Source organism: Bufo bufo, chromosome 3 (genome assembly GCF_905171765.1).
Source record: "Bufo bufo chromosome 3, aBufBuf1.1, whole genome shotgun sequence".
Taxonomy (NCBI): Eukaryota; Metazoa; Chordata; class Amphibia; order Anura; family Bufonidae; genus Bufo; species Bufo bufo.
The window spans coordinates 410129854-410151735 of NC_053391.1; positions in this window are offsets into that span (position 1 = coordinate 410129854).

Genomic DNA, 21882 nt, shown 5'->3' on the forward strand with positions numbered 1-21882 from the left:
CCTGAGCCAGAATACTGACGGATTTCAATACGCTTGTCTGAAAGCGGCCATAGTGTTTTTTCAAAAGAATGGGAATGGATCGCAGCCTAGGAAAGAAATCCAGCATTCATAATCTTGAGACTAAAGGCAAATACTCCCCAGCATGTTTTGGATTCGTGTCACATTCGTGTTTTATCATATATAATGGAGACAAGGATAATCGAAACTTCAAAATTACCATTTAACATATAGTAAATATGTATTTATTTTTAGCATTACAAAATGATTTATATGAATACATAGCGAGGAATGAATGCAGGGGTAGAACTATCACCTAGTAGCGGCAGCAGGCCGTGCCTGTCAGTACACACACACAGTAAAGATTACTGTTCATGTGTACTGGCAGGCAAGGCCTGGACCGTAAGGGATGACAGACACAGCAGCCGGAAGTAGAAGAGTGCATGGGCTGAGGATCATCACCCATCCTCAGCTCACGTGATGACGTCACTGCATCTTAGCTGCTGCTGGGGAAAGCATGATGTGCTCTTTTCATCGGGGTAATGGGGCTAGGTATTACTGTTAATTTTAGTAACACTTCAGGGGCTTCACTACTATAAGGGGGTCACAAAGGTGGCAGTGCTAGTGTGTGGGGAACTAAGTGGGCATAACTACTGTGTGGGGGGCACTAAGGGGGTATTCTACTTTTTTGGGGATTAATAGGGCATAGCTACCATGAAGGGGGCACTGAGGAGGCATAACTACTTTGAAGGGGGCACTAAGGGGGAATAGGTACTTTGTGGGGCACTAAGAGGGCATAGAGAGCCCAAACGGCATACTGTAAAGTAACCCTTGACTCCAACTAATATCTCCTCTCATATTCTGCATATGCAGTTCACTTGTATATGGAAGCGTCAAATTCAAATTAGCTTAACAGGGGCCATAGTATGGCTGCAACACTTGGATCGTTCACAGTTTAAATTATTCACTTACATCACAAGAAAATCTTAAAGTGATCTAAATTCAGTACAGCATAAGGCCTCATGCACGCGGCCGTTGTGCGGCCGTTCCGTGCATTAGGGTCCGCAATTTGCGGTCCCCAATGTGCGGGCAACGTCCGTGCGGCGGCCGGGATGGATCGAGACCCATTCAACTTGAATGGGTCCGTGATCCGTCCACACCGCAAAAAAATAGAACATGTTCTACTTTTTTGCGGTGCTGAGGGACAGACAGAAACACAGACAAAGCACTCTGTAGTGCTTCCGTGGGGTTCCGTGCCTTCATTCCGCACCGCAGCTCCGGATTGCAACAGCTGTGTGCATAAGGCCTAAATGTGTGGGAATCTAAGATCCATATTACACCTTTCTGAAAAGGTGGACTGGCCATAGACCCTACAGAGAAACTTCCCGGTGGGCCGATTCCCAGGAGGCACCTGAGCTTTCCTAACAACCACTGGCCATGGTAAGTAATGATTTGACGTTCCCTTCCCAACTGCTGAATGTAACTCTATTACCATCCTAAGGCAACTGGAGTGGGAGGACAGAACATGGCAGCTGGGGATGGCCACCACAGACAGGCAGCTTCTGGGGAGGTATTTTGTACTGCTGGGGAAATATTTTGTGATGCACTGTAATATTTGGCTGTGTAGGGGTGGTATAATGTGCTGCAATATGGTATTGTTGGCCCTGCCTACTTGTGCTGATCCTGCCTTCTGTCAGTTAGTTCCCCACTACTAAATAGGGCCACTTTTAGTCTTCTTCCAGGGCCAGTCCACTCTTGCCTCTCTGAAATAGCCCTAGGCAGGCCATACATATAAGATAGCTGTCGGTCGAATGCTCATTTGGCCAACTATCAATCCTCATCCACTCATACACATGCCCACTTGGCTCAGCCAAGCAAGCATTTGTTCTTAGTAGGAAAAGGAGGAGGAAGCTACAGCCAGACTGTTTAACAAAATAATAGCAAAGACAGGTGCACTCTGCGGTCTTACTAAACCCTCAAACTGATTTTAAAATTGAGAGATTAGCCAACATGTCCTACAGTGTAGGACATGTCTGAGCCCGAGCACCGCGCCAAGATTTCTCAAGTAGCTCAGGACCTAACACTCACATACCTGGGCCATGTGGGCAATACCAGGAGCCAGTGGGCAAATTACAGGAGCTCCTGTAATTTGCCCACTGGCTCCTGGTATTGCCCACATGGCCCAGGTAGGTGAGTGTTAGGTCCCGAGCTACTTGAGAAACCTTGGCGCGGTGCTCGGGCTCAGACATGTCCTACACCGTAGGACATGTTGGCTAATCTCTCAATTTTAAAATCAGTTTGAGGGTTTAGTAAGACCACAGAGTGCACCTGTCTTTGCTATTATTTTGTTATATTGTTATATTGATTATCACATCCACATAGTTTCTATCTTGTGTAGGATGTCTGTTGTGGTACTTGTGGTTCGCTGCGGGCATCCTCCACTGTATGCATTTTTGCTGGGGATCGTCATTAGCAACGGGCCACAAGTGCAGGATCTGCTACCCTGTATATATATGCACAACTGCATGTGGGTTTGAGCACTTTCTGCTTGTTTAACCACCTCCGGACCGCTGTACGCAGATTCGCGTTCCGGAGGTGGCAGCGCTGCGCACAATCACGCATATACGCGTCATCTCGCGAGACGCGAGATTTCGCTCAAAGCCGGCCCGCGCATGCGCATCGCGGGCCGGCAAAATTCAAAGAACAAGTTCGTCACCAGCCTGCCAGCAACGATCATTGGCTGGCAGGCTGGCGATTTTCAAAAAATCCAATCAAAAGTCATATAACAGATCATATTAGTAAATATGATCTGTTATATGGCTTGTCTGCTCCTGTGCTGGTCCTTTTCGTCGGTTGGATCCAGCAGAGGAGCAGACTGAACTGTGAGTAGCACCAAACACTACACCTTAGCCCCAGATCACCCCCCTGCACCCCAATTAACCCTTTGATCACCCCTTTGATCGCCCCTGTCAATCACTAGTGAAAGGAAAAAAAGTGATCAGTGTAAACTGTCACTTTTTTTTTTTCACTGGTATTGGCTGTTAGGTTTTAGGGATAGTTTAGGCCCCTTGGTTAGGTAGTTAGCGTCAGTTAGCGCCCACCCCACCGCACCGCAGTCACTTTTATTCGCTGAATAGCGTATCGCTAATCAGCATTTGTACTTTTATAGTATCTGTAAGTGATCAAAACTGATCACGGTCAGATCTATAATAGTATTAGTGTCACTTTAGTTCGCCCTCCACCCAAAACGCAGTGTTTGCCCGATCAGGCCTGATCGGTCGCCCACACGTGCGTTCACCCACGCCCGCCCCACCGCAGTGACAAAAAATATATATTTTTTGATCACTGCACATTCATTTTACACGCACTGCGGCGATAAAAAAATCAGTTTTGATATTTTTTATCAACCGCAGCGGCCTCCGGTACTTCGCTAGCCTCCCCTTTGTAAGACAGGCTTGCTTTTTTTCTTGGGTAGTCTCAGGGAATACCCCTAAATTTAGTAGTCCAAATGTCAAACAGGGGGTATTCTTCTGAAGAGGCCTACAGGATTCTGACCCAGTCGGATGAGGAGTGGGAACCCTCATCTGACGAATCTAGCGGGTCAGAATATGAACCTGTAGAAAGCAGTGGCTCTCTGACCCAAAGTTCGGACGAGGAGGTTGAGGTCCCTGGCAGCACCAGGCGTACCCGGCCCCGTGTCGCTAGACCACAGGTTATGCAGGATCCGCTTCAAGAGCAGCAGAGTGGGGCTGTCGCTGCCGGATCACGTGGTGAGGCATACACCAGCAGCGCAGCCCTCCCTGGACCTAGTACCAGCACTGCCGTACAACATGGTGACGTGGCGAGCACCAGAAGGGCAGTTGAAGCTGGTACGGTGGCACGTGCAGTAGTTACCCCGTCGCAGCCACCGCACAGACAGGCCCGTAGAGCCCCTAGAATCCCTGAGGTGCTGGCAAACCCTGATTGGCAGTCACCAACTTCAGCCGCACCTGTAGTTCCCCCTTTCACCGCCCAGTCTGGAGTTCGGGTTGAGACAGCTCAAATCGGTTCGGCCCTGGGATTTTTTGAGCTGTTCTTGACTGCGGAGCTCTTGGACTTAGTCGTGGCAGAGACAAACCGGTATGCCACACAATTTATATCCGCCAACCCGGGAAGCTTTTATGCCCAGCCTTTCCGGTGGAAACCAGTCCAAGTTTCCGAACTTAAATTTTTTTTGGGCCTTCTCCTCAACATGGGCCTGACAAAAAAGCATGAATTGCGGTCATATTGGTCCACGCACCCGATTCATCACATGCCCATGTTCTCTGCTGCTATGTCCAGGGCACGATTTGAGGCCATCCTCCGTTTCCTGCATTTTAGCGACAACACCACCTCCTGTCCCAGAGGCCACCCAGCTTTTGACCGGCTCCACAAAATTCGGCCCCTCATAGACCATTTCAACCAGAAATTTGCAGATTTGTATACCCCCGAGCAAAACATCTGCGTAGACGAGTCCCTAATACATTTTACCGAGCGCCTTGGCTTCAAACAGTACATCCCAAGCAAGCGTGCCCGGTATGGGGTCAAATTGTATAAGCTCTGTAAAAGGGCCACAGGCTATACCCACAAATTTCGGATCTATGAGGGAAAAGATCAGACCCTGGAGCCGGTCGGTTGCCCTGACTACCTGGGGAGCAGTGGGAAGACAGTCTGGGACTTGGTGTCACCCTTATTCGGCAAGGGGTACCATCTTTATGTGGACAATTTTTACACAAGTGTGGCCCTCTTTAGGCATTTGTTTCTAGAACGGATTTGCGCCTGTGGCACCGCGCGAACTAGTCGCGTGGGCTTCCCCCAACGTTTGTAACCACCCGTCTTGCAAGGGGGGAGAGGGCTGCCTTGTGTAACGAAGAACTGCTCGCGGTGAAATGGAGAGACAAGCGTGATGTTTACATGCTCTCCTCCATTCACGCAGACACGACAATCCAAATTGAGCGAGCAACCCGTGTCATTGAAAAGCCCCTCTGTGTCCACGACTATAATGCGCTCATGGGAGGGGTGGACTTCAATGACCAGATGTTGTCTCCGTATTTAGTTTCCCGCAGAACCAGACGCTGGTATAAGAAGGTGTCTGTATATTTAATTCAATTGGCGCTGTATAATAGTTTTGTTCTCTACAGTAAGGCTGGGAGAACACGATCCTTCCTCAAATTCCAGGAAGAGATCATCGAGAACCTCCTTTACCCAGGAGGTTCCGTGGCCCCATCCACCAGTGTAGTTAGCCGTCTACACGAGCGACATTTCCCCAGTGTCGTTCCTGGTAGGGAGGAATCGAGCAACTATAGACCAGTGAGTCTGACATCAATAGTAGGCAAATTAATGGAAACCCTATTAAAGGATAGGATTGTGGAACATCTAAAATCCCATGGATTGCAAGATGAAAAACAACATGGGTTTACTTCAGGGAGATCATGTCAAACAAATCTTATAGATTTTTTTGACTGGGTGAATAAAATAATAGACGGTGGAGGTGCAGTAGACATCGCATATCTAGATTTTAGTAAGGCTTTTGACACTGTCCCACATAGAAGACTTATCAATAAACTGCAGTCATTGAGCATGGACTCCCATATTGTTGAGTGGATTAGGCAGTGGCTGAGTGACAGACAACAGAGGGTTGTAGTCAATGGAGAACATTCAAAACAAGGTCATGTTACCAGTAGGGTTCCACAGGGATCTGTACTGGGACCAATTTTGTTTAATATCTTCATAAGTGATATTGCAAAAGGCCTCGCTGGTAAGGTTTGTCTTTTTGCTGATGACACAAAGATATGTAACAGGGTTGATGTTCCTGGAGGGAAACGCCAAATGGAAAAGGATTTAGGAAAACTAGAAGAATGGTCAGAACTCTGGAAACTGAAATTTAATGTGGATAAGTGCAAGATAATGCACCTGGGGCGTAAAAACCCAAGGGCAGAATATAGAATATTTGACACAGTCCTGACCTCAGTATCTGAGGAAAGGGATTTAGGAGTAATTATTTCAGAAGACTTAAAGGTGGGAAGACAATGTAATAGAGCAGCACGAAATGCCAGCAGAATGCTTGGATGTATAGGGAGAGGTATAAGCAGTAGAAAGAGTGAAGTGCTTATGCCGCTGTACAGAACACTGGTGAGACCTCACTTGGAGTATTGTGCGCAGTACTGGAGGCCATATCTCCAGAAGGATATAGATACTCTAGAGAGAGTTCAGAGAAGAGCTACTAAACTAGTACATGGATTGCAGGATAAAACTTACCAGGAAAGGTTAAAGGACCTTAATATGTATAGCTTGGAAGAAAGAAGAGACAGAGGGGATATGATAGAAACTTTTAAATACATAAAGGGAATCAACTCGGTAAAGGAAGAGAGCATATTTAAAAGAAGAAAAACTACCACAAGAGGACACAGTTTTAAATTAGAGGGGCAAAGGTTTAAAAGTAATATAAGGAAGTATTACTTTACTGAGAGAGTAGTGGATGCATGGAATAGCCTTCCTGCAGAAGTGGTAGCTGCAAATACAGTGAAGGGGTTTAAGCATGCACGGGATAGGCATAAGGCCATCCTTCATATAAGATAGGGCCGGGGGCTATCCATAGTATTCAGTATATTGGGCAGACTAGATGGGCCAAATGGTTCTTATCTGCCGACACATTCTATGTTTCTATGTTTCAACCCAACCGTCACCCCGAAAAAGATGTCGTGTCTGTAGCAGGAGTGGAATAAGGCGTGACACCCGCTATTTCTGTCCTGACTGTCCTGACCACCCTGCCCTATGCTTTGGTGAGTGTTTCCGGAAGTACCACACACAGGTACACCTAGCATAGGGATTGCATCTCACAGGACAGGCACACAGGGCTATTAGGGCCCTTTTACTCACAGCTGCTGCAAACCTCTCCTTTCACCTGGGATAAAGTGCATAACGTACTTTGCCACATCTTTGGGCGATTTGCGCTTTGCACATTGTCCCATGGGGAAGGAGAGGTTTGTTCTATAAAGGTAAAAAAAACTAAACAAAAAAAAAATTACCGGTAAGTAAAAAAGTTAAAAAAGTTTAAAAAAAGTTAATATGTTCTGTTCTAAAGTTAATAAAGTTATTGCTTTGCGGCCTGGTTTTTTCTTTTTTGTTTTGTTTTTTTTACCTTTCAGGTGGACCAACCGATATGAGCTGAGGAGGTGGCGGTGTTCATATACTTTGGCAAACACTTTGTATATATAAAAAAAAAATCCCGGCAATGATTTATTCATCCACATCGATTGATGTGAATGGAGAAATCGGGTTTGCCAGGGCATACGAGCTAAGTGGGTATGGATGTTGGGCGGAGCTCCTATGTCCTGGCAGACGCCTTTCCCCTCCTTTTTTTTTTTTGGCAGAGATTTTTTCATCCACATTGATCGATGCGAATGAAGAAATCTGTGCCGTTCATTTTTTTCTTTCAGCCCAGAGGCTGAACGGAAAAAAAAAATCTCATTACCCGTATGCTCAATATAAGGAGAATAGCAGAAACTCCTAATGCTGGGCATACATGTAATGATTGTGGAGACCCTCAAATGCCAGGGCAGTACAAACACCCCACAAATAACACCATTTTGGAAGGAAGACACCCCAACTTATTCGCTGAGGGGCATATTGAGTCCATGAAAGATTGAAATTTTTGTCCCAAGTTAGCGGAAAGGGAGACTTTGTGAGAACAAAATCAAAAAAATCAATTTCCGCTAACTTGTGCCAAAAAAAATTTTTTTCTATGAACTCGCCATGCCCCTCATTGAATACCTTGGGGTGTCTTCTTTCCAAAATGGGGTCACATGTGGGGTATTTATACTGCCCTGGCATTTTAGGGGCCCCAAAACGTGAGAAGAAGTCTGGTATCCAAATGTCTAAAAATGCCCTCCTAAAAGGAATTTGGGCACCTTTGCACACCTAGGCTGCAAAAAAGTGTCACACATCTGGTATTTCTGTATTCAGGAGAAGTTGAGGAATGTGTTTTGGGGTGTCTTTTTACATATACCCATGCTGGGTGAGATAAAAATCTTGGTCAAATGCCAACTTTGTATAAAAAAATGGGAAAAGTTGTCTTTTGCCAAGATATTTCTCTCACCCAGCATGGGTATATGTAAAATGACACCCCAAAACACATTCCCCACCTTCTCCTGAGTACGGAGATACCAGATGTGTGACACTTTTTTGCAGCCTAGGTGGGCAAAGGGGCCCACATTCCAAAGAGCACCTTTCGGATTTCACAGGTCATTAACCTACTTACCACACATTAGGGCCCCTGGAAAATGCCAGGGCAGTATAACTACCCCACAAGTGACCCCATTTTGGAAGAAGACACCCCAAGGTATTCCGTGAGGGGCATGGCAAGTTCCTAGAATTTTTTATTTTTTGTCACAAGTTAGTGGAAAATTATGATTTTTTTTATATTTTTTTTCATACAAAGTCTCATATTCCACTAACTTGTGACAAAAAATAAAAACTTCCATGAACTCACTATGCCCATCAGCGAATACCTTGGGGTCTCTTCTTTCCAAAATGGGGTCACTTGTGGGGTAGTTATACTGCCCTGGCATTCTAGGGGCCCAAATGTGTGGTAAGGAGTTTGAAATCAAATTCTGTAAAAAATGACCTGTGAAATCCGAAAGGTGCTCTTTGGAATATGGGCCCCTTTGCCCACCTAGGCTGCAAAAAAGTGTCACACATCTGGTATCTCCGTACTCAGGAGAAGGTGGGGAATGTGTTTTGGGGTGTAATTTTACATATACCCATGCTGGGTGAGAGAAATATCTTGGCAAAAGACAACTTTTCCCATTTTTTTATACAAAGTTGGCATTTGACCAAGATATTTATCTCACCCAGCATGGGTATATGTAAAAAGACACCCCAAAACACATTCCTCAACTTCTCCTGAATACAGAGATACCAGATGTGTGACACTTTTTTGCAGCCTAGGTGGGCAAAGGGGCCCATATTCCAAAGAGCACCTTTCTGATTTCACAGGTCATTTTTTACAGAATTAGATTTCAAACTCCTTACCACACATTTGGGCCCCTAGAATGCCAGGGCAGTATAACTACCCCACAAGTGACCCAATTTTGGAAAGAAGAGACCCCAAGGTATTCGCTGATGGGCATAGTGAGTTCATGGAAGTTTTTATTTTTTGTCACAAGTTAGTGGAATATGAGACTTTGTATGAAAAAAAAAAAAAAAAAAATCATCATTTTCCACTAACTTGTGACAAAAAATAAAAAATTCTAGGAACTCGCCATGCCCCTCACGGAATACCTTGGGGTGTATTCCTTCCAAAATGGGGTCACTTGTGGGGTAGTTATACTGCCCTGGCATTCTAGGGGCCCAAATGTGTGGTAAGGAGTTTGAAATCAAATTCTGCAAAAAATGACGAGTGAAATCCGAAAGGTGCTCTTTGGAATATGGGCCCCTTTGCCCACCTAGGCTGCAAAAAAGTGTCACACATCTGGTATCTCCGTACTCAGGAGAAGGTGGGGAATGTGTTTTGGGGTGTCATTTTACATATACCCATGCTGGGTGAGAGAAATATCTTGGCAAAAGACAACTTTTCCCATTTTTTTATACAAAGTTGGCATTTGACCAAGATATTTATCTCACCCAGCATGGGTATATGTAAAAAGACACCCCAAAACACATTCCTCAACTTCTCCTAAATACAGAGATACCAGATGTGTGACACTTTTTGCAGCCTAGGTGGGCAAAGGGGCCCATATTCCAAAGAGCACCTTTCGGATTTCACAGGTCATTTTTTACAGAATTTGATTTCAAACTCCTTACCATACATTTGGGCCCCTAGAATGCCAGGGCAGTATAACTACCCCACAAGTGACCCCATTTTGGAAAGAAGAGACCCCAAGGTATTCGCTGATGGGCATAGTGAGTTCATGGAAGTTTTTATTTTTTGTCACAAGTTAGTGGAATATGAGACTTTGTATGAAAAAAAAAAAGAAAACATCATATTCCACTAACTTGTGACAAAAAATAAAAAATTCTAGGAACTCGCCATGCCCCTCACGGAATACCTTGGGGTGTCTTCTTTCCAAAATGGGGTCACTTGTGGGGTAGTTATACTGCCCTGGCATTCTAGGGGCCCAAATGTGTGGTAAGGAGTTTGAAATTAAATTCTGTAAAAAATGACCTGTGAAATCCGAAAGGTGCTCTTTGGAATATGGGCCCCTTTGCCCACCTAGGCTGCAAAAAAGTGTCACACATCTGGTATCTCCGTACTCAGGAGAAGGTGGGGAATGTGTTTTGGGGTGTCATTTTACATATACCCATGCTGGGTGAGAGAAATATCTTGGCAAAAGACAACTTTTCCCATTTTTTTATACAAAGTTGGCATTTGACCAAGATATTTATCTCACCCAGCATGGGTATATGTAAAAAGACACCCCAAAACACATTCCTCAACTTCTCCTGAATACAGAGATACCAGATGTGTGACACTTTTTTGCAGCCTAGGTGGGCAAAGGGGCCCATATTCCAAAGAGCACCTTTCGGATTTCACAGGTCATTTTTTACAGAATTTGATTTCAAACTCCTTACCACACATTTGGGCCCCTAGAATGCCAGGGCAGTATAACTACCCCACAAGTGACCCCATTTTGGAAAGAAGAGACCCCAAGGTATTTCGTGATGGGCATAGTGAGTTCATAGAACTTTTTATTTTTTGTCACAAGTTAGTGGAATATGAGACTTTGTAAGAAAAAAAAAAAAATCATCATTTTCCGCTAACTTGTGACAAAAAATAAAAAGTTCTATGAACTCACTATGCCCATCAGCGAATACCTTAGGGTGTGTACTTTCCGAAATGGGGTCATTTGTGGGGTGTTTGTACTGTCTGGGCATTGTAGAACCTCAGGAAACATGACAGGTGCTCAGAAAGTCAGAGCTGCTTCAAAAAGCGGAAATTCACATTTTTGTACCATAGTTTGTAAACGCTATAACTTTTACCCAAACCATTTTTTTTTACCCAAACATTTTTTTTTTATCAAAGACATGTAGAAAAATAAATTTAGAGTAAAATTTATATATGGATCTCGTTTTTTCTGCAAAATTTGACAACTGAAAGTGAAAAATGTCATATTTTTGCAAAAAAATCGTTAAATTTCGATTAATAACAAAAAAAGTAAAAATGTCAGCAGCAATGAAATACCACCAAATGAAAGCTCTATTAGTGAGAAGAAAAGGAGGTAAAATTCATTTGGGTGGTAAGTTGCATGACCGAGCAATAAACGGTGAAAGTAGTGTAGGTCAGAAGTGTAAAAAGTGGCCTGGTCTTTCAGGGTGTTTAAGCACTGGGGGATGAGGTGGTTAATACCACGCCATTCTTTTCAGTTTGTATATGCCAGACTACTTAGCAGCGGCTTATCTCCCTGGGAAAATAAAGGATCGGGAGGTTGAAATCCAACTGCCTGATACTGTTCCGCCAAAATCGACACGTTCAGCCAACAAACATCTAATGTGTATGGCCAGCGTTGGAGGCTCCATTTCTGATTTAAATAGACACATCAGCAGAACTTAGGGCTGGTTGTAGTTCAATGCGACCCATCAGGTGCCATTGGTATTTGTAGTGAGATGGAACCAGCTGTGTTGTGGTCTCTGTTCTATACAGAAACCACAACGAGAGTGCAAACACAACCTTAATCTGTCAGTAGTCTCAAATAAAGAAAAAAAAGTCCTATAAAAAGCCTAGGGGCGGTAAAGGGTGTGAGGCTACTCATTGGGTACATGAACACTAACTGCTCAGTTAAATTTCGAGACAATCTTACAATGCCACCATTATATTCAGCACCAAATACACATTCACAGTGTTCCCTAAACTGCATCTGCCAGACAGAATAATCAGTAATTGCAGTAGATTCTGCTAGAGGTAACCATTTCAGATAATTCCTTAAAAGACATGGAGCATGTTTGTTTTCCTCTCAGTTACATGACAGAGGACACATTTTATAAGAACTGCAGACTTCAGAAACACTTCCTATACACCCCCTACTCCTGCTCCTCTACCTTTTCTCCATTGCAGGGTGAAATCTTGCAGACTACATTTTACAGCAGAAAAGGACCCCCCGGACCCTCTAGTCAGCCCTTATTATGTATTTATCTTAGGACATGAGGCATGTTATAATTCCCTTACTGTAGATTTCCTAAACACATATGATGGAAGTTTGTTCCAAGCCTGAACTACCTTGTAAAAATATTATCTAACATTGGTTCTGATCCTTCCCCCAACTAATTTTAGATTATTCTTGTGTTGAGTTTTATTCCCTCCTTATTTATGCCTTTAACATGCCTAAAGATGTCGATCATGTCCCCTTTCCCTTCTTTCCTCGAGGCTATACAAATTAAGTTCTTAAGTCTCTCCTGATATCGTGTAAGCTTCAGACCCTCCACCATTTTTGTATCTTGCCTTTGCACCCATTCCATTTTATCTGTCTTTTTGTAGGTGAGGTTTCCAGAACTGGACACAGTATTCCAGATGTGGTCTCACTAGTGCTCGATATATTGGGATCACAATCTCTCTCTTCCTACTGGTTAAACCTCTAGCTATACAGCCAACCATCAGACTTGCTTTCCCTGCTGCCTGCCAACACTGTGCACTTATTTAGAAGCTGTCTGATCCCAAGACCCCTGAATCCCTCTCTTCTGAAGTCTTGGCCAACACAGAACTGCCAATATGATATTCAGACAGATGATTGCTTCTCTCCAAGTGTATTGTTTTACATTTGGAAAATTGAACTACAGTTTCCATTGTTTGGACCATTTATCCAGAGAAGCGAAATATTTTTCCATGCTACTAATGCCTCCAGGAATATTAACCCTGTTACAAACTTTCGTGCCGTCAGCAAACAGGCAAGTCCCATCCTAGTTCCTCTGACGTAATTCTGAAGCCGCACTGTAATCTCGCACACACACGTTTACTTGTCACCAAAGCGCCAGCTTTATGCGCAGTTCTTTCCATGAGGCAGATGCAAGCACAAGGCTGGGAGACTGCGCAGGTGCTTAGGTGACAAGTAAATGCGTGTGCAAGATTATAGAGTGGTCTCAGAATGGCGTCAGAGGAGCTAGGAAGGGACTTGAGGATGAGGGGAGGTGCTGGGCTCCACTGATAATTAGCAGTTGGACTCTTTTTTACAGGTCGTTTACATATACAGTACAGACCAAAAGTTTGGATACACCTTCTCATTCAAAGAGTTTTCTTTATTTTCATGACTATGAAAATTGTAGATTCACACTGAAGGCATCAAAACTATGAATTAAAACATGTGGAATTATATACATAACAAACAAGTGTGAAACAACTGAAAATATGTCATATTCTAGGTTCTTCAAAGTAGCCACCTTTTGCTTTGATTACTGCTTTGCACACTCTTGGCATTCTCTTGATGAGCTTCAAGATGTAGTCCCCTGAAATGGTTTTCACTTCACAGGTGTGCCCTGTCAGGTTTAATAAGTGGGATTTCTTGCCTTATAAATGGGGTTGGGACCATCAGTGGCGTTGAGGAGAAGTCAGGTGGATACACAGCTGATAGTCCTACTGAATAGACTGTTAGAATTTGTATTATGGCAAGAAAAAAGCAGCTAAGTAAAGAAAAACGAGTGGCCATCATTACTTTAAGAAATGAAGGTCAGTCAGTCAGCCGAAAAATTGGGAAAACTTTGAAAGTAAGGGCTATTTGACCATGAAGGAGAGTGATGGGGTGCTGCGCCAGAAGACCTGGCCTCCACAGTCACCGGACCTGAACCCAATCGAGATGGTTTGGGGTGAGCTGGACCGCAGAGTGAAGGCAAAAGGGCCAACAAGTGCTAAGCATCTCTGGGAACTCCTTCAAGACTGTTGGAAGACCATTTCAGGGGACTACCTCTTGAAGCTCATCAAGAGAATGCCAAGAGTGTGCAAAGCAGTAATCAAAGCAAAAGGTGGCTACTTTGAAGAACCTAGAATATGACATATTTTCAGTTGTTTCACACTTGTTTGTTATGTATATAATTCCACATGTGTTAATTCATAGTTTTGATGCCTTCATAGTCATGAAAATAAAGAAAACTCTTTGAATGAGAAGGTGTGTCCAAACTTTTGGTCTGTACTGTATATAAAATTGATTTTTTCAGCAAAAACTACAGCAATCATAAGTTACATACCGGTGTATTTCTGACATGCTATAGGAGACCTCCAATAACATGTAATCAGGTCTATATGCATCATCTTGCTGACAGAATTCCTTTAAGAACTACTAGTCAAGAGAATACAGAGTTCTCATTAAGACTGAAACATACTGGTTTGTGTTTGGATGGTGCTTTCATTACTGGTACAGAACTGGAGAAAACTGGAATGCTGTTTATGGGAGTTGAGTGGTGTTGGCACATCCTAAAACAAGTACTTAATGGATCAGATTACATGGCTGGAAATTTCCATTACATTTAAACTGTAAATGTCATGTTTTCATCAAAAAAATCTATTTTAGCATACTGTATGTTACTGCTGCAGCAGCATAATGCATAAAGCAATCTTTAGTTTCTTCACATACCACGGTTTCCCTTGAGTTTTTCCCTTGGCTACGGCTGTTTAAACATTTACAATATGAGGACCTTCTCAAGATGGCTCCTCTGCCAGTTCTCTGAGGTCAAAACTGCTTTCCGTCACTTCACATACACACTTGCTGTAGCCAGCAGCTCCCTGCCAGCCAATCAGATTGGATTACTATGAGACACGCCTCCTCACTCTGAAGCCTAATGCAGGCATGCAGTGTGAAGGACCGCCCCTCCATCTTCCTGTCTTCTTAGCTGGAGACAGACAAGCCATAGCAACTGTCTTTTAAGGGAGCAGTGGAAAGGGACAGGGGACATTATTGAAAGATGTTCCAACTCAAATATTTGCTAGTGATAATGGTGTCCAACAAAAACAAAATGTATTACTCAAAACAAAAGGACGTCTTTTTTCCTTTACCTCTGCCATTTTTTCACCTTTTGGGTATTGTCCCTTGCTTTATGACTCATATGTATGATATCAATTTGGCAGCAATTTTATAATATTGTACCCTGTCTGACTAAGTCTGCTTATATGTGGCTTTGGAAGTGAACAGTAATCCTTAGGGTTCTCTTTTTAACTATTGATTTATTAAACTGTTTTTAGGCATCCTTTTGTTTTGAGTAATACATTTCGTTTTTGTTGGACACCATTATCACTAGCAAATATTTGAGTTGGAACGTGTTTTGTTTAATAAATAAAAGTATGGCAAGTTTTTTAAGCGGCACTATTTTCACAGAGGCATTAAGGAGGCACAGGACATCTTTTCAGAGAAAGAGATGCCAGGATTAACTTTTACTGTCTCTTGTAAATTGGCCTTTCCAGGAATTGTACGTAGGTGTAACGCTCCAATGGGTGTGGACCCGCTGTTCCACTTACCGTTTTGGCTTTGGGCCAAACTTGGGAGCGGAATCTAAGTGTCTGGTCTTCACCCTTTATCCCACTCCAAGATGCAGAAGATGGTCTTAGGGGAGACACCAGGATGCTACCGCAAGAGTGGTCCCAGTTAAGTGGCAGCTGGCCGAGCAGACAAAAACGCACCCCAGTGCAAGCACTGGGGATACAGGCAGGTGGAGCGAGCTGTCGCTGGATGGAAGAAGCGCAGCAGCAGAGTCAGATGAAGCAGAGCTGAGTTAGTGATTAAGCAGAGCTGGAGCTGTTAGAACAGCAGAGCTGAATAGCTCAGGTGCAGCAGATGTAACAAGCTGAACAGCAGACACAGGTGTGGTTGACAATCCGAATCATACACTTCAGGGCAGCAAGGTACAGGAGGATAAGGCAGAGACGAGGTCAGGATACAGGCTAAGGTCGGAAGCAGGATAACAACAGGAACTACGAGCTGGCACCTTCGCTGTAGAAAACTACAATATTGCTCAGGCATCACAGGAAGGGGGAAGCACCTTTATAAAGGTGGTGCCTGGCCGGGATTGGAGAGAAGGCGGAATCAGGGGCGTGCACGAACCCTTAAAGAAACAGGACACGTGCGGCTCCTACAAGGTGCAACTGAAGCTGTCGCCGCCTGCGACAGTGCAGGAAAGCGGGTCTGAAGCCTGCAGCAGAGAGGAGGAGCCTTGTGTGCAGTTCGACTGAGGTACATAGCAGGATGTTCTGCACGCTGGCTGCTGCCAACTGCCGTTGTTACAGTATCCCTCCTCTCACGCCCCTTCTTCTTAGTCCTGATGTGCTGAAAAAATATTTTGAGAAGATTCGGAGCATGTACATTTTCCTCCAGCTCCCAGGAACGTTCCTCAGGACCATAATTCTTCCAGTCTACAAGGAAGTACCTCTTGCCACCAACTACCTTGAAATCGAGGATGTTCTGTACATCAAATTAAGATTCTTCGCCAGTAGGAACGGAAGTAGTGGTGGAGGGGGGTCTGGAAAAGGAGTTGAGGACCAATGGTTTCAGGAGAGATACATGGAAGGAGTTTGGATCCAGATGGTAGGAGGCAAACAGAGTTTGTAGGAAACAGGGTTGATGCGCTCTAGCATCTCAAACGGGCCCATAAACCAGGGAGAAAATTTGTAACAGGGTACCTTCATAGGGATGTTACGGGAGAAAAGCCAGACTTTGTCGCCAGGAGAGAACTGAGGAGGTGGTCTACGTCTGGTATCTGCATTCTTCTTCATATGGGTAAATGCCTGAGAGATAGAGTCCTTAGTCTGTCTCCAGAAGCTGAGGAAGTCTCTGAACAAAGAATTAGTAGCTGGTACCTCAGAAGACACAGACAGGGGTAAAAGGAGCATGGGGATGAAGTCCATACACTATATAGAAGGGAGAAGAGCCCGTAGATTCTCCGGAATGGCTGTTGTAAGAGAATTCCGCCCAAGGCAGGAGCCGAACCCAGTCATCATGCTGAGCAGAGACAAAGTGACGTAGGTAGTTCTCCAAGATCTGGTTAATTCCTTCAACTTGCCCATTAGACTGAGGATGGTAACCAGAAGACAAATCTAACTTGACCTCAAGTAGCCCACAGAGCGCTCGCCAGAATTTGGAAGTGAATTGTACCTCGCAATCAGACACAATGTGCAGTGGTAGACCATGAAGGCGGAAGATGTGTTCTATAAACAGACAGGCCAATCGATTAGCACAAGGCAATACAGGCAGCGGAATAAAATGTGCCATCTTGGAAAATCTGTCTACCACTACCCAGATTATGGAACAGCCAGCAGAGGACGGGAGATCTGTGATAAAGTCCATAGCGATGTGCTGCCAGGGGACTTCAGGAATGGGTAACGGTAATAGCAAGCCCGTAGGTTTGGTTCGGAAAGTCTTGTTGCGGGCACAGAAAGTACAGGCAGGCACAAACTCCCGGACATCTTTGGGTAGGGTCGGGCCACCAATAGTGACGGGACAGCAAATCAAGGGTCTTACGCACCCCAGCGTGACCAGCATACTTGGAGCAAAGTCCCCAAGAAAGAATTTTCCTCCTCTTGGCCTGCGGAACGAAGATCTTCCCCGGAGGAATATCTCTCACACGGACTGGCGCCACAGAAACCAGACAAGACGGTTCTATGATATGTTGAGGTTCTTCAATCTGATCCGTTGGGTCGAAAGAATGGGAAAGTCCATCAGCCTTTACATTTTTATCAGCCGGTCGGAAATGCAGAAGAAAATTTAATCTGGCAAAGAAAAGTGCCCATCGAGCCTGACGTGGATTTAGACGCTGTGCAGACTGTAGATATGTCAGATTCTTGTGGTCAGTGTATATCAACACAGGATGCAGAGCCCCCTCCAGAAGGTATCTCTATTCTTCCAAGGCCATCTTGATAGCCAGTAGCTCTCTATCGCCGATGGAATAGTTTCTTTCCGCAGAAGAGAAGAGCTTGGAGAAGAAACCACACGAGACAAATCTCCCTTTGGAGTTCTTCTGTAGCAGGACGGCACCTGCTCCAATAGAGGAAGCATCCACTTCAAGGAAGAACTGTTTGGAGGTATCCGGATGACGGAGAACGGGAGAAGCGGCAAAGCAGTCTTTGAGATGCAGGAAAGCAGACTCAGCTTCAGGGGTCCACTTCTTTGCATCCACCCCTTTCTTCGTCAGAGCAGAAATAGGAGCTGTGAGGGAAGAGAAGTTTGGGATGAACTAATGAACTGTTTGGTTCCTAAAACACAGTGCGGAAAACAGTTAGGAAGGTCTGGAGGTTTGCAGTCTCAGGTCCGCTTGTCTCCCATATATGATTAGCCCAGGCTAGAGCTTCTCCAGAGAGCAGAGAGACTAAAAAAGCTACTTTCGGTCTGACTGGAACTTGTCTCCATGTAGCTCAAAGTGGATCAGGCACTGATTCAGGAACCCTCTGCAGGCTTTCGGATCACCACTGTAGCGTGGAGGCAAAGGCAGCTGGATAGCAGTTGTGCCATGGTGTGAATACGACGCAACAGGATTTGCAGGAGTAGCTGGGACTTGTGGTACAGCAGGAGCAGGTGTAGATAGCGCGTCCAGATGGGCGGATATCGTGTTCAGACACTGCAGCAGAAAATCTTGGCGTTCACTCTGGCGTTGTAGCTCTTGGTATAAATTTTGCACCACAGGCTTGGGCTTGCCAGCGAGGTCCATGGCCTGAGCAAACTGTAACGCTCCAACGGCTGTGGACCCGCTGTGCCACTTACCGGTTTGGCTTTGGGCCAAACCTGGGAGCGGAATCTTCACCCTTTATCCCGCTCCAAGATGCGGAAGCTGGTCTTAGCTGCAGGGGAGACACCAGGTCGCTACCGCAAGAGTGTTCCCGGTTAAGTGGCAGCTGGCGAAGCAGACCAGAATGCCCCAGTGCAAGCACTGGGGATACAGGCAGGTGGAGCGAGCTGTCGCTGGATGGAAGAAGCACAGCAGCAGAGTCAAATGAAGCAGAGCTGAGTTAGTGATTAAGCAGAGCTGGAGCTGTTAGAACAGCAGAGCTGAATAGCTCAGGTGCAGCAGGTGTAACAAGCTGAACAGCAGACAGAGGTGTGGTTGACAATCCGAATCATACACTTCAGGGCAGTGAGCTACAGAAGGATCAGGCAGAGATGAGATCAGGATACAGGCTAAGGTCGGAAGCAGGATAACAACAGGAACTACGAGCTGGAACCTTCGCTGTAGAAAACTACAATATTGCTCAGGCATCACAGGAAAGGGGAAGCACCCTTATAAAGGTGGTGCCTGGCCGGGATTGCAGAGAAGGCGGAATCAGGGGCGTGCACAAACATTGAACGTTAATGTCATCAGTCTACGATTTACTTATGAGTTGCATGCCGAATGTATCACATTTCTGGATGTAATGGTAAGAAAACAAGATGATAGGCTTGTTACAATTTTTAGGAAACCATCTGCCACAAATGCTTTATTGCATTGGGATAGCCATCATCCCCATACACTTAAAAAGGTGATCCCCAGGGGCCAATATTTAAGGGTCCGTAGGAACTGTACGAACCCTGACGAGTTTTATGAACTATATAAGAGGTTCACTGGTAGGGGCTACCCTAAGACTATTCTGAAAGAAGCATTTCAATACTCATTGGGGAAGGATAGAAAGGATCTTCTTGTTCCCAGGAAATCACAGGTAGACGAACAACCAATTATTTGTCTCATCTCTACTATTGATGTGGCTAACTCGGAAGTGAGACCTATACTTGCAAAGTACTGGCCCATCCTTTTGATGGACCATGACTTGACACAGACAATTTCTGGATTACTTATCGCAAGGGCAGAAGTTTAAAAGATCGCCTTGTGCATAGTCATTATGTGGCACCAACTGCGACCAGCACCTGGCTTGATCGATGCCCATTAGGGATGTTTAGGTGGGGCACATGTAAAGATTGTGATTATATCTCAGTCTCTAAATCAATTACAGGGTCTGTTACTAAAGAAATCATTCCGATTTATAATTTTATTAATTGCAAAAGCAAGGGGGTCGTGTATATTTGCCAATGCTCATGTCCTCTTGACTATATAGGAAAGACCTTTAGGGAATTGAAAAGGAGAGTCTGTGAGCATATCAACTACGTCCGTTAAAAAGAGATTACACCAGTAGCAACTCACGTTAATGAAAAGCATGCGGGTGATCCACGAGTTTTGAAATTTTATGTGTTGGAAGTGATCCTCCCGTCACCAAGGGGTGGCGACTGGAACAAGAAGATCCTTCAGAAGGAGACAGAGTGGATATATCGGTTTAGGTCCTAGGCACCACTGGGTCTCAATGAGAGATTAACGTTCAATTGTTTTATTTAATAGTAGACACATTGTGGTGTATAAACGTCAGATTATTTCTCCTGTATTTTCCTTTTTACTCTGTAATCCTCTCCTCTGTGAACCATTAGTTCGCTTATTTACCTAGGATGCGCAAATCGTCCTGCATATGAAAAATGGGTGGTTAATATCCATTACCATCTTTATTTTGAATAATGTCTTCTCCTGGATATATCTTTACCCAGGAACTTAGCCAAAGGGGTTAAAATTAATCCTTATGGTGGTAAGAAATATAGGTAGTTTGTGTAGGGGTCTTGAATGGATACCTAAGTATGATAAGGGTTCTTGGATAAGGTGGCTACATGTATGATTCTTCCCTGTGCCCTAAGATCTAATCCAACATTTTCATATTTTCCTGGGTCCTTGCACAGGTATCTTGCTGCTTAATCTGTGTTTGGGGACTTATTTGTGAGAGGGACAGAAGTAATTGTTATGCCACTTGCCCGATAGAAGAGCTCAGAGCTCCACATCTCTGTTTGGACCGACTCGGCCCTCATTGTCTTTTTTTCCTTTACCTCTGCCATTTTTTCACTTTTTGGGTATTGTCCCTTGCTTTATGACTCATATGTATGATATCAATTTGGCAGCAATTTTATAATATTGTACCCTGTCTAACTTTGCTTATATGTGGCTTTAGAAGTGACCCATAATCCTTAGGGTTCTCTTTTTTAACAATTGATTTATTAAAGTAACTGTTTTTAGGCGTCCTTTTGTTTTGAGTAATAGACATTAATGAAAGCTATTATAAGGTAATTACAGATCTTTTGACAATTACTGACAGACTAACTCAGGTATACATGCCTAGCTCTAATAAACTAGCAAATAAAAAAAAATATATGACAGCTACACTTTAACCACCTCCGGACCGCTGTACGCACAGACGCGTCCTGGAGGTGGTTGATTCATTCCGAGTGGACGCATATACGCGTCATCTCGCGAGACGCGAGATTTCCTGTGAACGCGCGCACACAGGCGCGCGCGCTCACAGGAACGGAAGGTAAGAGAGTTGATCTCCAGCCTGCCAGCGGCGATCGTTCGCTGGCAGGCTGGAGATGTGTTTTTTTTAACCCCTAACAGGTATATTAGACGCTGTTTTGATAACAGCGTCTAATATACCTGCTACCTGGTCCTCTGGTGGTCCCCTTTGTTTGGATCAACCACCAGAGGACACAGGTAGCTCAGTAAAGTAGCACCAAGCACCACTACACTACACTACACCCCCCCCCCCCCGTCACTTATTAACCCCTTATTAGCCCCTGATCACCCCATATAGACTCCCTGATCACCCCATATAGACTCCCTGATCACCCCCCTGTCATTGATTACCCCCCTGTCATTGATCAACCCCCTGTAAAGCTCCATTCAGATGTCCGCATGATTTTTACGGATCCACTGATAGATGGATCGGATCCGCAAAACGCATCCGGACGTCTGAATGAAGCCTTACAGGGGCATGATCAATGACTGTGGTTATCACCCCATATAGACTCCCTTATAACCCCCCTGTCATTGATCACCCCCCTGTCATTGATTACCCCCCTGTAAAGCTCCATTCAGACGTCCGCATGATTTTTACGGATCCACTGA